The sequence below is a fragment of the Ochlerotatus camptorhynchus genome, unplaced genomic scaffold (genome assembly GCF_037179485.1).
Source record: "Ochlerotatus camptorhynchus isolate MF236.1 unplaced genomic scaffold, CSIRO-AGI_Acam_v1.1 ptg000472l, whole genome shotgun sequence".
NCBI classification, from domain to species: domain Eukaryota; kingdom Metazoa; phylum Arthropoda; class Insecta; order Diptera; family Culicidae; genus Ochlerotatus; species Ochlerotatus camptorhynchus.
Window position 1 is genome coordinate 1,415,866 of NW_027040958.1, and position 17,070 is coordinate 1,432,935.

The 17,070-nt window shown below is 40.5% G+C and overlaps 1 long non-coding RNA gene across 1 annotated transcript; it reads left to right on the plus strand.

The window, feature by feature from the left end:
• Positions 1–574: 574 nt before the first annotated feature.
• Positions 575–1,174, plus strand: LOC135712346 (uncharacterized). The gene is made up of 3 exons (XR_010518591.1): positions 575–829; positions 880–964; positions 1,112–1,174. It is a non-coding gene; the product is annotated as an uncharacterized LOC135712346 (long non-coding RNA).
• The last annotated feature ends 15,896 nt before the right edge of the window (positions 1,175–17,070 follow it).

Sequence of the window (17,070 nt, forward strand, 5' to 3'; positions counted from 1 at the left end):
AATGGCGGTTTTCCTTCGCGCTTTTCCCATCCCATTACTCTTCTCGTGAGACGTTATTTTCCACCCATTTTGAATTCGTAGTTTCGCCCGAATGTTGTTGTACCCACTGGTAGAATACTCATACCCACTGTACTGTTGTACGGTTTTATATAACTTTCAAATTTAAAAACAATTAATCATACTAACAAATTAACATTTTTTTACAACGACTACTAACCCTACTAATCCAACACCAAATAACTTTAAGAGACGTGACGGTATATTTAACAACCATGCACAAAATTAAAAATCTAACATGTTTTGTAACAAACGGTTACACTATCCCCCCACCTCGGAAAAATAAATGTATGAACTAATTAAAACATTTATTTACCTTCACAAAGAATGCTATAACCTAGTTAAAACATCGAGACAATTGCCTAGATACGGAGCAAACATGATTAATTTGTGCTTCTTTTAATTTTAAAATATTACGAGTAGCAGTTAAAATAACTTTAAGTTTACGACAATTACATAACACGTTAAAAACCTTGTGTAACTAAAAGCTAAATTTTGAATAAAACTTGCCATAATTGATCACGTGTGGTCCCCCTAACTGTGCTTATGTGTGTCGATGAACACCGAGATGAACATCTGTGGTGAGTTTCTACTACATTGATCCGTTATCAGTTTATCATTCGGGTATGAGGATCTACGAATGCAGAATACGATTTAGTCTACTCCGGTGATCGCGCGCGTACTGATCTCTATTGCGGATAGTGGAATTGGTAAAGTGTTAAATTAGATGTGATAGTTGCTGTATGGCTGTTCGGTGCATCTGGTGAATTACGTGATAAGTGAACTCCCTTGTTAGACTGATTGAATTTCTTTTATTTCTAGCTTTGTTCTACCAGTTGGCCACCCGGTAATGTTTAAACAATTCTAGGAATCAAATCTATTCGCGATTGACTAATTTATTGATCAGGTAAGTGGCGATACACGGTACAGTAGAAAAATATTTCTCTTATTCTTCGACCCTAAACTCCTCTTCTTCTCCTATTAAATTTTCTGCAGTAGCCTATCTTTTGTTGGAGCTCTTCTTTTTCTAATTTATCTTTCTTCTATTTTACAGGCAAATACATCTAAAAACAGCGAAGACACAAACTGCGTTGCTGACAACGACGATGCATATACATAGGACATATATTCGACGACGACGACGACGACGACGAAAAATCCTATCCTTTGGTTCTACGATGACACGATGAACGATGCACGATGAACTCACAAACAATTAACGATGATTGACTAACTGCAATCCAGCTATCAAGAAACTTGCGCTTCCATGGTAAGCTAAGCCCAGTGCTGATAGCCTAGTGTATGATATAGAGATCTCATATCACTTCTCTTTTAGGTACTCCTATCCATGGCCTTATTGCCCGGTCGAAGATCGCTGGCGGAAAATACTTCAAGACTCCGTCCTGTTTCATCCACCACCTCATATGAGCTGCTGCCCCGCTTAGCAATGATGGTGCAAGGTGTGTAAAGCGGCCCATATTTGGCATTATAATGCTCAACCGCCGAAGACTGCCGGAAGTTCCGCTTGAACACCTTCTGGCCGTTCTGGTATGTTGGGGCAAACTTTTTATGCCTTGAATTGTAGACTTTCCTACACTTCTCATCACTTTTCTGTAGATTTTCTTTTATTTTTTCTAACAGTTTTCCTCCTACTTCTTTTCAAACTTCTCCCTTGCCTCTTCCGAAAGCTCTCCCTCGTCTCTCTCTTGCCTATGTTCCTCTCCTTTTACGACTTTTTCATGACCGTACAGAATCCGGTATGGCGTAAACCCAGTCGAAGCATGGACGGTCGTGTTAATCAGCTCCTCAATATCTCCGATTCTGGTGTCCCATACACGTTGATCTGGCTGTATGTACGTACGTAGACACGCGTTTATGGTTCTGTTTGTCCGTTCCACTGGGTTAGTTTGGCTATGATGTCTCGCATTCGCCCAGTGACGGATTCCTCTTTGCTTGAGCAGAGACTGTAATTCCTTTCCCGTAAATGTCGTGGCATTGTCGCTAATGACCACTTCAGGTGTTCCATAACGCCGTATCCAATTATCCTCCACGATTTTGCAAACTCCTTTAGCCTCGATCTTCTTCACAGGAACCAGAAGAGTCCATTTAGAAAAAAATGTCCATAAGAACTAACAAATGGCAGTTCCTATTCCTGCTTCTAGGAAGACTCTGGATGTAATCTAGAGCTAAAATCAGAAAAGGCTTATTGGTGTTCTTCTGCCTCCTTATTTCTGGTTCTGAAACCACTGTGGAAGGCTTGCATTCCTTGCAAGTTGTGCAAGCACGCACGTATCGCTTGGTATCCATGGCCATTTTTGGCCAATAGTACCTTATTTTGATCCGGTGTGTCGTCTTTTCGTAACCAGGATGTAGGACGTCGTCATGTTCCTGTTGGAGTACAGACTGCCTCAGTTCCTCTGGCAAGCAGAGCTTCCATTGGAACCGGTAGTCCAAAACGTCCGAAGCTGCTGACACGAACTTATACAGCTTCTTGTCCTCGATCTTGAAATCCACGAAACTGTCTGGATCCTTTTCCACCTTCCTAAACTGTTTCGCATACCAACTATTATCCTTGGCTACTTCTATGGCTTCTACCGCTCTCTAAAGTGCATCTGCTACGACATTTTCCGACCCTTTTCTGTGCCGGACCTGCATATCGTACTGTTGCAACAATATGCTCCACCTGCTGAGTTTTGAAGAAGGCTTCCATTTCGAATTCATAATGAACGAAAGAGCCGAGGAATCGGTTATCAAGGTAAACCTGGTTCCTTCAACATAAGGCCGGAATCGCTCTATAGATTCCAACGCAGCAAGACCTTCTTTTTCCGCTGCCTTCCATGCCCTTTGAGGAGTAGTGAGCTTCCGTGAATAGTAGGCAACTACGTGTTCTGCCTCATCGATTTCTTGCGTCAAAATGCCTGCAATCGCCAAATCGCTAGCATCGGTTTGAATTTTGAAAGGCAAGTCAAATCGAGGGTTAGCAAGAACCGGTGCTGTGATCAACTTCTCCTTCAAAATATTGAATGCATTTTCTGCTTCTATGTTCCAGGCCACAACTTTCGGTTTACCTTTCAACAAATCCGTCAGTGGGGTGGTTACCTCACTAAAGCAATCAATAAATCTACGGTAGTAGTTGACCATCCCCAAAAATCGCCTGAGTGATCGAACTGATGCTGGTCTCTCAAAGTTAACAATGGCCTCAACTTTGTCCGGGTTGGGTCTCACTCCTTGTTCAGACAAGATAAATCCAAGGTAGGCATTCCAACTATAAATAATAAATCCAACTCTGGAACGCAAAATTTGGATTTTTCCAAGTTGATCGACAAATTTGCCGCGGTTAGTCGCCTCGCTACCTCTTTCAAAGTACGGATATGTTCCTCGAACGAGTTACTGGCTATAACGATGTCATCCAAATAGACAAAAACTGTGGGCTCCAGTTCCCCGTATCCTAACACCTGGTCCATCAACCTCGACAACGTCGCGGGACTGTTGACCAAACCAAATGGCAGACGAGTGAACTGGAAAAGTCCCGGAAGTCGGTGTACTTCCTTGAATCTTTCTCCAATGGAATCTGCCAGAATGCTTTGGACAGATCAATCGTTGATAGGTACTTCGACGAACCAAGTCTTCCCAGAATCCGCTCCTGATGCGGCAACGGATATGCATCCTTTCTCGTCCTCTCGTTCAGCTTTCTTGCGTCAAGGCACATCCGTACTTTGAGCTTTTGCTGACCATCCTCGCCTTCACTTCTCTTCATGACAGGTACGATCAGCATAGCCCAGTCACTATTGGACCTTTCTACTACTCCGGAAGCTATCCACTTATCCAACTCCTCGTTGACATTCCTTTGCACTTCCGGTGACCATGGGTATGGATTCAGTCTCACTGGATCCGCATTATTAAAACTCTCCTCAAATTCAATTTTATGAGTAATCAACGGAGTAGTTTCCAGTTGCTCACCATCTACAAATACTTTGAACTGCATTTTTACATCTTCCAGGCGCTCCACTGTTCCGACGTCAGTATATCACTTTCTGAGATCTCAGTCTGTTCGGCCTCCGCTACTTCTGCTTCATCTAGAGTCCTCTGGATCGTGGGTTTAATCCTGAATAACCTCCAGAAGTTCATTCCCAGTATCAGTCTCCTTTTCATGGAAGGGGCTACTATGGTTGTAAGAATCTTGGTTTCTCCATCAAAGGTTATCGGGAGATTCACGTAACCCTTGACTTCCAAACTGCTTCCTCCGGCCGTTGAGAGCTTCGTCTTGGTGTTGAACAGCTACAGTTTCAACTTCCTGATTAAGTTTTCGCTCCCTGCCCCCATAATGGAAACTTGAGCTCCACTGTCCAACAGTCCTACCAACCTGACTCCCAACACCTCTACTTCTGCAAAAGGCCGATTATCTCCTTTCAATTCTACGTTCAACTCGCTGACATCCGAACAAAATGGGACGAATACTGTCGGAGGCTTTCGTGACGGATTCCGACGACCTCCTACGTCGAACCTCGCCCGTTTTTTGCACAGTATGGGTAGTTTTTCTTCGTGTAATCGTGGAATCCACATACTGTACAAAATACCGCTTTCTCTGCCAAACACGTTTCTTGATGGTGGTATTTTCCTCTACAGTTGAAGCACACCATCTTCTCTGGAACCTTGTAACTCGCAATCCGCTTCTCCAGGGATCCTTTACTTGATCCTGCTGAAACTTCCTCCTGAGCTGCACTAGGATTTCTCGATACAAATGTCCTAGGCTTGTCCTGCTGTGGTTTCCAGTTGGGTCGGTTTGTCGGTGTTGCAGAATTCCAATTTCTACCTCCTGACTGGTTTGATCTTACGAAAGGTTTGGCACGCACCTCATGCACCTGTGCAGGTTTCGACGTTGAGTCCTGATCTCTGCTCCTATACATCCACATGTTTGCAGAATTCAACTTTCTACCCCACTGCTTCAACGCCTTCAACGACCTGACGCCTTTCACGACCAAAACATTTTTGTAGTCCGATCGAAGATTCCGAAAGATAATGTCAAACTTTCTTTCTTGGGACGGTGGCACCGACATGAAGCGGAAGATCTCCGAAACAGCGTTGTAAAAGTCCTGAAACTTCTCCGAACGTTTCTGTCTTCGCTGGGCTGCTTGTTGCTCATAATGGAAGTCCATGTCTGGAGGTTGAAACTCCAACTTCAACTCAGCAACGAGTTCGCCCCAGTTTCGGAATTGTCCATTTCTCTTGCCTTCCATGTACCACGTTCTCGCGTCTCCCGCAAAAAGGTGGATGGCTTCGCCAAACAGCATTCGTCTACTCAACCCCTCTGCTTCGGCCATGAATTCCACTTCTTCGATGAACTTATTGAGCTTCTTCCCATCGTCCCTTCCGTCATATCGCATCCTCCATTCAGCTACCGACCGAGGCCTTCTTCTGAAAACTCGGGAGCTATCTCGGTCAAAATCAGACCCACTACTATCCGCGCTAGAACTGTCGCTTTCGGTTGCTACTTGTGTGCTTTTCTTCTCCTGTTTGCTCGACCTACCACTTTCTCGTTTTTTTCTCGACTCCTGTTTTCCTAATTTCTTCTCTACTCTTTCCTTTTTACTCTTCTTCTCTTCTCCACCTTCAGATAAAGATTTCCTTTCTTTTTGATTTTCCATGAGATTCAACTTTTCCACAATGTACTTATCCACATGGTCAATCAATTTTTTAAACATTTCCTCTGAATTTTTCTCCTTTTTGCTGGGTTTCCTTTTCTTCTTATTTGCTGTTTTCTTCCTCTTTACCTTACTTGTTTTAGGCTCCGATAGAGAATTTTCACTCTCAGAACCCTCCTGCCAATCCGAATCTTCTGTATTTTCCTGTAAATCCTTCCTCATTCTCTCTTCCGTGTTCTTCGCAACTTCTGGATCATCCGACAAAAACGAGAAGTAGGTTTTAAGCAGTTTTACTACTACACCTTCTAAACCCTCAATATCGAAGTTTTCCTTCAACCTAATCAATCTGTAATACAAGTGTATCAGTCTGGTTTTCTCTGTTGGCATATCTGTCTTCTTACTCTTCCCGTTTTCTAGCTTATACCGAAGTTTTGCAAGCTTTTCGTCTACCTGATCAAACTCTCTCTTACAATCTCCTTAGAATCAATCAACATAACCGTAAAATCATTATTTTCTCGTTGCTCTTTCAGTTTATGCCTCAACTTGCGATTTTTCATACCTCGAGATTCACCGCTGGAATAAGCAACCTCGCGAATCACCAATTCGTGCTCTAATTTATCATCCAGTAGATGGTCTGCGTTCATCGAACGATATTGCAACAAAAATTCAGAATCCATTATGGCAAATAATATATACTAATTCAAAACTCAACTATCACTAAATGTAGTAAATTTTGTTTTTTTGTTTGTTTTGTGTGTTTTGTGTTCAATTCAGGACCTTTTTAGTTCAATTTAATTCAGGTTTGTGTTACTTAGGTTATTTTGTATCTTATTTTTGTCGATTTTTTTTTTTAAGAAATTTTAACTTCAATTTTTTTTGGCGCTATGATTTTAAAGCACTCTTTTTCCAAATCACACCAACTTAGGCCACAGTCTATCAATTTTGAAAAAGGAAATTAGTAAATGAATGGTGAAGAGCAGTGCACGGATCCTACGCTTACACGTAGTATGCGTATTCTCCTACCGCCTGATAAAAAATCCTTATATTTTTAAATTCTACTCGATCCTCCGATTACCTTTCGTGTGTTGTAGTTGGGTGCCAAGTGTAACTCTACTGTCTGTATCCCGGTAAAAACGCTCAGTAGCAAGAAACCTCTCGAGCTGTGTCTCAAGGTCGGCTTACTACTGGGTAATCTGGAGGGGCTTCACGATCCTAACGTGCAGTACTGTCACCTGACTAAAAGCTATGGACAGTTTAAGTGACACAGTCATCAAAGGGTGTATACTATTATTTATTAATAAAAGCTATAGCAGGTGTGGATTGGATTTCTAATAGTTCTATTGAATTTTATGGATGTACAGTGGGTTTTTTGGGGGTTTGACGTACCGGTACTGAACTGCTGCCGTTGATTCTGCTCTGCCGAAGACTACTCTGCCGATGTGCGAGCGCTCGCCGATGATCCTACGTACAACGAGCTTGACGTCGGGCGAATCAAGCCTGACAGGGTGGTGATGTTGGAACAACAGATCGACTTAACTCGATGGTGATCTGCGGTCTCCTGGCGTCTACCCTCGTTGACGAGAATCACCAGAGTCCAGGCAAGGCCGGAGTGACTCTGCTGAGAGGGGTCCTCTTTTGCGTTTAGAGCCGCCTTGGCCCGAGGAATGCGGCGATTTTGACCTTGCAATGCCAAATCGAAATGATGTCCTTTACTGTTAGGATTAATAGCCACTAAGGACCAATAATCCGACTCGTGTGCTTCCTGACCGACTTAGTCGGTTGGTTCACAAAATGGCGCTGTACCGAATGGTACCACAAAAAGGTCCTGATTGAACAGATAGGTATTCTCGCGATTCACCACTCACTTTTATTACTTTGAGGACACTTGGTTTTAACGGTCCGAAGCACACGAACACCAGATACTGATTAAGGAATGGCGGTTTTCCTTCGCACTTTTCCCATCCCATTGCTCTTCTCGTGAGACGTTATTTTCCACCCATTTTGAATTCGTAGTTTCGCCCGAATGTTGTTGTACCCACTGGTAGAATACTCATACCCACTGTACTGTTGTACGGTTTTATATAACTTTCAAATTTAAAAACAATTAATCATACTAACAAATTAACATTTTTTTACAACGACTACTAACCCTACTAATCCAACACCAAATAACTTTAAGAGACGTGACGGTATATTTAACAACCATGCACAAAATTAAAAATCTAACATGTTTTGTAACAAACGGTTACAACAAGCTCCTTTGATATTGCGAGACTATTCACAACGTGTAAAAATCAAGCTGAGAGTTGACTCGACACAAAAATGATTCCATTGCACATCGTTTTTTTAGAAAGAGAAAGCATAATTTGCTATCTCTTTTTAATCTTCACCGATGGCAGACGCAAAGGGTCTGCTGCAAGCCGTTATGGAAGTTTCGATTGCATTCGGGTGTAAAGCAAAAATCATTAAACTCAATCTTACCACAGTTTAGTGAGATTTGCAGTTGGTGAGTTTTGTTAGCTTGATATTCCGAGCTGCGATATCACAGCTTGCAAAATCAACCGCAGTAGTTTGCTTGTTGATTTTTGTTTACGAATCTTGGGCGTTGGTGAGATTTGATTTTTCGATATTTTCCCAACACTGGTAGCAGGACACCTGTCAGTAGCTGTGGACTGTCCTTACTGTTAGAGTTGATCAATCTTAATAACCTCTAATTGTACTCAACCTGCTATTCATGCCTCTTGTAGTTCCTCAATAACAAATCTTACCTTACCAACTACGGATTTTACCTGTAAGGTACATGAAACTGAAACGGAGGAGGATAGATGGTGCTATGTTGCGTCGACAAATGTTGCTTGTAAAGATTTTTTCTACAACTTTGCAGAAGACACCATTAGTCTTTCTGCACATATGAGAAAAATCAAATGTTCATATCACTTTTACGGGGATTAATCACAAAAGAGATACTTCTTGAGGAGTTTGTTTTTCCAAGAAACATCTTCGAAGACTTTTCAGGGGTAAAACAAATTTGATCGCTGATTTGACCCTCAGGAAACACTGAATCGTTAGAAAAACCCCCGAACCGCACTGAGTAGTGCTTCAGCTGCCCACTGGAAACGCTCATCAAACAGATTGCGCTCGGAAACTTTTTTCTACGAGTACTCAGCATCAAGCTCACACTTCATAAACCCACTCCATGAAAATCTTTGATGTCATCTGCGGGAGAAGCCAAGGTATGACTTTTTACCAGACATCGACGGAAAGCCTGCAGCCTGTGCTTGTCGTATGGCAAAAGTCTTTTCATTTAATAAAAAGCCAGCGAAAAAATCGAGTAAAAGTCGCGTTTCATAAACCAAGAACAGAAAAAAATGTTAAGCTGATTACGTTCCCTTTATTTTGACACCACCTGGAGCACGGACGTTTCCTGCTTGCTAAATATGGCTGGTAGGGGGAATGGTGTAAAACGCATCAGCGGAGTAATATTGAAAACTTTTCTAATGGTCTTTTCTATCCAGGATTGCTAGATGAACTGCTGATTGGGGAAATGTTCATATCAATTGCTGCTTGAAATGTAGGGGAGACCTGATAGTTCAAGTACTAAACTACCAATGCTGGTCGTTAAACTCACGCTATGAAATACAGGACGGAGCCATTTTACCCTAGGACTGCATTTAAGACAAGCCAACCCTACATGGAAAAAGTTTATTGGTCGTATTACCCTGTTGGCGCGTATAACACCCAGTTCCTCTACTTTAGTTAAGGCTCACCCACATACAAAAGCATCGCGGTGTGTAAACAGTAGAGGTAGAGTGTAGTTTTCAAGTAGGCTTTTCAGTGCTCATTTCGAATGACTTTCACCCAAGTAGCTTTCACTGTATTGTGGACTGTGTTATTATGTATTCTGGTTTTATAACGGCAATTAACAATCTTTTTAGTTTAAATACGGCATTCAATAGTGTAAAACGTTCTTGGTTAGAAGTTCAACTTTTTGCTGTTTTTGAAACCTGTTCAAGTCTACCGATAATATAAAAAAAACTACAAGGGACAGTCCTATGGGGTTGTACGCAATGGTGACGTAGGACTATGTGGTTTTATATAATAAATCTTATTTGTTAACTGCAGCAGGAGCTTGTGTATTGTGTAGGAATATTAATTTGAGCGGGGTTCTCTCTGTGTATACTCTTTAGTATGACCTCCTTCTATGGATGCTCATTAGACTGATGCAAAATTTGACCTTTTCGCTCCACAGTGCTTAAATGGTTTCAAATCGGGTCCTGATTAGCCTCCCAAATTTACAACTTATTTGGTTAGAAACAGACTTCGCACAAGCCATTTGAAGTTTACATGTAAATTACTATGGGAAATCTCAACTTTTTGTTCATTGCCTTCTAATCTTTTTCCATATTAAGCTGCGAAACAGTTCGATAGCCATTCTTATTTTCTCAGCTACAACTTTGCTGGAGATCTTTTCTATATAAAACGAGACAGGAAAAAGTTATTAATTATTTAAGAGGTTGGTAAACTTATGACATAATCCAGCAGCTGTATTTTGCAGTGTGATTGTTGTGTCCTATTCAACGCCCCAGAAACACCAATGTTGCCTGCTGAGCAGTTGATTGAGCATGATCATAAGACATCAGCGCATTGAACCATTGATAACTTTCGATCCTTGCATTTAATCAAAAAGTGGTCTTGAGCAAAGTTGTAGCTGGGAAAATTTCCTATAAGTACAGTTGAAAGCTTTTGAAGCATTTGAATTATTAGATAGACATGAACAAAAATCTTGGTTTTACCATAGTAATTCCCATACAAACTTCAAATGGTTTGTGTCACCTCAGTTTCTCACCAAATGGGTTCAAATTTTGAGAGGTTAGTCAGGATCCGATTTGGAATCGTTTAAGTACTGTGGAGCGAAAATTTCAAATTTTGCATCACTCTAATGCTCATGTGAGCTGCAGCTCACTGCTTGCAGGCAGCCTTTCGTTGTGTACTGGAGAACACCACCACTCACCACGCGGTGATTGAATAAACACCTTTTGGTGATGTACCAACTTTCAAATCTGTGTTAGAGAAATCGCTTTTCGCAGGCAATTGGTGATAATTTTAACTATCATAACAACAGTTGCACATTCGTGCAATTTTCAATAGTGACATTTTGCAAAATGATAAAGCCTCAATTTTAACAGATTCGTAGAAAAAATTCCTATCGATTGGCGTATTAAGAATTACAATCCATCATCTCTGGATCAAAATCAGACCACTTTCATGCCGTGGCCGACTTTGGTTTTTGAAATCACACTTCTAAATTACAGCTCTAATATTACCTTAAAGTACATGGTATGTTACATTTAAACATATCTTGATAGAGCTGGAATTAGGCGCAACAGGCCCCGTAACGTGGGTGGATCACCTTTTCGTGGTACGTTATGGGATGTAAGATCAACCACCGATTCCTAGTGCTGACGACTTCAAACTAGGGGAACAGGATTTTTCAGTAATCCAAGGAACACATCTTAGTTCTTGTTACTTTTTATGGCTTGTTGATAGTGACAAGACTCGGCTTTGTCCACCGAGGATGATCTTGAAACAAGAAAAAAATGAGTTGGTTAGTCTTCATCTATGTGATTCCTAATCTTCCATTCGTTGTTCCCTAGTTTGAAGTGGTTTAGACTAGGGTTCTAATGCATGGTCATAACCGATGTCATTCCTTGATTTTGTTGCTAAGGAATCCAATTTTGACTGACAAAGGGGCGCGCTTTCACTTAGAGTCGGATCCTTGCGATAAATGCATGAGTGGCAACTGTAAAAAAATCGAATACTTCATCATTTCTCAATAGTGATGGAGTAATACGACATGCACTAAACTAAGGACACGGGACATACTACAATAGATCAATTTGCTGGTCGCAGTAGTGTTAGGTCCCGAACAGAGGAAAAAATAGGCGCAACAGTTTTTGTAAACAATGACTTCTTTCGATGAACGCCTTAACTACATTGATGACCTTGACAAATGTCCAAAAAATACTTTTTTACAAATTAAGGTGTTAAACATAGATGAGACTGGTGAGCTGTATGTTGTTTGGAATGAGGGTGACGCGCTTAGCTTAGCGACTCACGAAGAGTAATGATTCCGATCAATAGCGGTGCGGCATCTTCCTCCTTCTATGGATGCTCATGTGGGCTGCAGCTCACTGCTTGCAGGCAGCCTCTCGTTGTGTACTGGAGAACAATGTTCAACGCTACGAGCCGAAAAAACTGCTGCTGCCGCAGCTGATACCGACGACCGAACACCACCACACACGGTGATTGGAACTAAATTCGATTAGCGGTTAAGGCCAGCCTTGGTAGCTAGCTGCCTTTCGTTGGGTACTGGAGAACACCACTACTCACTACGCAGTGATAGAATAAACACCGTTTGGTAAGACCGGATGGTATACAACTTTGAACTCTGTTTTAGGGAAATCGCTTTTCGCAGGCAATCTGTGATAATTTTAATTAGCAAAGCAACAGTTGCACATTCGTGCAACTTTCAACAGTGGCAATTTGAAAAATGATAAACTCTTAAATTCAACAGATGCGTAGAAATATGTCTGATCGATTGGTCATAACATTATTGAAATTGCGTCCGGGGCAGCTGAGTTATTAGCTTTCAAAATCTTTCATAATTTTGTTACATGTTCCATTTTTGGTTTTCACAAAGTGTACCCCCATATTGAAATCACAGACGTAGTCCTACGTCAAAATTGTCATGAATTTAACCATCCTAATGCAGTAGGAAAAAGTGACACATTGTGCATTAGGCCGTTTGCAAAACTGAGTTTCAAAATTGATTCAAACTTCGGCAGTTCTAAAAAATGAAACTGCAACACGATCCGCGCAACGAACAGTTTTAAAAGGTGTTTGTTAATCATCCCTACATATGTGTGCGTGTGCAAATTTTGTTTGCTTCGGTGATTTTAGAACGAACGAAGAAGGTTTTTCTGATTCAAAAATTTTTCCTGGACCAAGATGATTACAATAACGTAATCCAGTGTTAGGTAACGAGTTTGAACCACGAGATCAGGTTACGAATGATTCTGGTGCAGGGTCGTCACTGAAACAGGAAGCCTTGGAACACAGATCCAGGGATGTGCCTTTACAATAATTTCCGAGACACCTGGTATCACGAGAGAATATCTGAGAGATGTGATTTGAATTGTTGGACAGTTGAATATCTTCAGAATAAAACTTGATCATCCTCAAGTATTGAAAGGAAGGCTTTGGAATAATTTCTGCGACACCTAAAGAATCTCTAATATTTGATTATCCCGAAGAATTGAGAAAATATCCTGAGAAGTTTTTGAGAAGCAAAGGTCTTTGGAATAATTTCTCAGACACCTGGTATTATGAGAAAATCTCTGAGAGACGTTATTTGACTGTTGGACAGTTAATGATCTTCAGAATAATAGTTGAACATCCAGAAGTATTAAAAAAATATCCAAAGATTTAGAGAATATCTGAGAGACACGATTTCAATTATTGTGGACAGTAGATGACCTTCAGAATATTGATGAACTAGAAGTATTGAAAAATATCTAGAGAAGATTTTGAAGATCTCTAATTAGGGTAAATGTTGGCTTCGGCACCCATCGAATGTTTTCGGGCAACCAGAATTTAAACGGTAATTTTACTGTATTTTCCCATCAAAACATTTTATTAAAACGATTCCTTAGTATTTCAGCATCCATCTGATTACATTTTTAAGACTGAGCTATCGTGTTATGCTATTTTTTTTTTCTTTAATTAAAATATATGCACTTCAAAATGTGCCTGATTTCGAGTTGCCGATAATAGAACAACTGGTTAACACGCAGTTCAACTGGAAAGGATGCCAAAGAAGAAGGGGCTGCCGACAATAGGCACACTCACCTGAGAAGTTTAGAACGTTATAAAAACGTGTTCAAACAGTTTTGGACAATTCTGTCGATTGGAATGCATAGAGAAGCAAGCAGCAAATAAATGTAAACAAACAAACACGTCAAACGTATGCGTAACGCTGAGAAAATGCTAGTAGAAACGAGGACGCTGCTTAGAATGACGAGAATACTTAAGTTCCCCTACCTGACGGTCTTTGGAAAAATTAAGTCATCTGGTTCCTTGAGAGATGTCTATGATGTAAAGCTAATTTATTTGCTCGATCAATTATCCGACTCAGAACCAGGGTTGGTAGATGTCATTTTCAATGAAAGATCTCACTCGATATTCACAGAGATACTTTTGTCACTATCATCGGATGAGAAAACGCGGATCGAGATTTTCTTCAAAATCTCATCGAATTTTTTGTCATGACAGAACGTGACAGTGTTCTGATCATCGTAATTACTAGCTCATTTATTGCTATTAATGTTACTTGTACCGATGGAATCTTAAAAATATATTCACTCTACCGAATACATACTGTTGCTTGCTTTTTTTTTCCTTGGTTTGTTTTCCGTCGATCTTGTTTTCTGTGCTTAGCACCAATGCTACCGACGCCAGGGAGGCAGCTCCCACACCTGGATCCTACCTATCGACCCATCAACTCATGATCCGGGGACCAACGGCTTTACTTCCCTTCCGAAGGAAGGCGTGGATTAGAGATGTTATGCCTCAGAACATCCCGGCGGCGCCGACTGGGATTGAACCCAGGCCTGCTGGGGTGAGAGGTAATCACGCTTACCACTACACCACTGGCGCCGCTACCATTACATGCTTAAATTCTTCTAAATCCGTTAGAAAGGTTGATGTCAAAACCGCATAAAAATTATTCGCATGAGTGCTGATCATTGGAAAAGCTAACGATAGGTAGTTTCGTCTCGTGATAGTGAGAGGATCTGTTTCCTCATTGTCACATGGCGGCCGTGATATTAGGGGATCATCCATTAATTATGTCTCACTTTCAGGGGGGAGGGAGGGTTTTCAAACCTATGACGAGCCATACAAAAAAAATTAAGGTCCATACAAAAAATGTGACAAAGGGTGAAGGGGGTTTTGAAAATGGACCAAATTTGCGTGACATCATTAATGGACCTTCCCTTACCAGCTTTGCTCCGAACAATAACAAAATGAGAATTCGTTTCGTCACCTCGTGGCAGTCTGCCATCTGTCCGTTTAGAAACTCCACAAATACATCCATAGAAATTTGAAACGTTTGAGCTCCATTCGTGTTTCAAACCCGCTCATAAATAAAACAGAATATCCGAGCAGTTGCAAATATGGTGCAAACTATTGTTCGAATAATGAAACTGCAACTCAACATTGCGAGGGGTGCGTTCTAGTTTCAAATCCAAACAGTCCATATAAAATACAACAGCATTGCAGAACGGCCTTAGCGGGATCCAAACTGCAACCCGCTCCTAGAAAAAATATGGGATACAATTTGGTTGTAGTCAGAAGAATCATGTATTTTATTTAAGTTAACAACTTTGTAGAATATCAAAGAATTTTCACAAATAACCAGACAAAGTTATAATGGAAAAAAATCTAATTTACGGATGTCGTTCACAAAAAATATCCTGTATCTCAAAATGAGGATAGATAGAGCTATGATGTGTTCAGAAATGTTGCTTGTGATGATTTTTTCTAGAACTTTGCAGATGACACCATTAGTTTTTTTTTCTGAAAATATGTGAAAACTCAAATGTTTATATCACTTTTATGGGGATTAATCACAAAAGAGATACTTCTAGAGGAGCTTGTTTTCCCAAGAAACTTCTTCGATGAATTTTCAGGCGTAAAACAAATTCGATCGCTTCTTAAAATTTATTTTTGAACCGATTCTTGGTCTATTGGCCTGAATAGGAAGATCAAGGTTCCAAGAATGCCACCCTTCCCAGTATCTCTCCAATTTGGCCATTTAGGCTACCTGGAACCGGTTCTAGTAGGGCACAAAGAGATACTTACCAAACCTCAGAACTGGTACCGTCCGACGGCTCGAAATGTATGATTTTTCATCCAGAAGTAAATAGACATCCTTCCATGGACCGGTTCCGGAAGGGCTCCAAAAGGAAATTTCCTAATCCTCATGTACTGGTATCGTCTTACAACTCAAAATTTATGAGTTCTCATCCAGAAGTAAATATATATCATACCATGGACCAACAGATGGATCTGACCACATCCGGATACCCGGAACCGGTTCCCGTAGGGCCCTAAATAAGACACTTCCTAAACCTCATGTACTGGTATCGATCCATAAACAACAGAACTGGTTCTGGTTTTGGATGATCTAGAATGCCCGTCAGAAATGGCCAATTTCCTTTTGCGTTAGAAACCAATCGTGTGATAAATAAAAAAATTCACAATTTTGTTTGTATAATAGAGCCCATACTATTAAGTTGCCCATGTATCTCCATCGATATTTTTAAACATTTTTAGAAAATAGTTCCGGGTATCCAGATGAGACCAGATCCACCAGTCGGTCCATGACCAGTCTTGTAAGAGGTCACGGTAGTCGACACATTTTCTGTGATAATCGACTGCCTTTGCCTTCGACACTTGCAAAACAACAGTACCAAACTCAAATGTCATTTGACAGGCTCTGTCATACGACACTGTTGCCGAAGACCGTCACGAATGTATGTATTTTAGTTTCTCTCATTATAAGAGCTGCTAATGTTGTGCTTGTGTGAATTCTGAAAAAATCAAGCAATTATGTCCTAGGAATTACATTTCTGATCAGATATGGTTTAATTTACACCAAACTGAGGAATTAGAACAAAATCACTCATATAATATGATAGTTATTTGATCATTCTCTTTTTGCTCGAATGTTATTCTATGAGTCTGTTTTCAAGTAAGGAGTTATCATAAAAAAAAACAGTTCGCCAGCTGGTATTTCCCGGCGACTTTACAAATAAATACAATCAAACAAAATCATCATGCAGAACTAGGATTTGTTTTACTTCATATTTCACAAAATTGCTTTCGAGTGTTATGACATCGTCTCCCACAAAGTTTACATTTTTACATATGATTACGTCGCTCGGCACATATTGGGGATGCAATTAAAAAAAAAAACAAAATCGACCGTGTTACCAAAAGTGGTCAGGTTTTGACCACTTATAACTCTGTCAATAACGGATGGATTTTAATTCTAAACAAGTCAATCGATTGGTAATTTTTCTTCAAAGCTGCTAAATTGAATACTTTATCAATTTTCAATAGGTTACTATTGAAAATTACACAAATGTTCAACTGTTGAAATGGTTACCAAAATTACCGATTGCCTGCAAAAAGTGATTTCCCTAACATAGTCTCAAATATTGATACCAAGCACGTAATCCTACGTCAAATCTGCGGTCGTGTCTTGGATACAACCTCTTACATTTTATTTAGGCATTTGTTTTTTTCT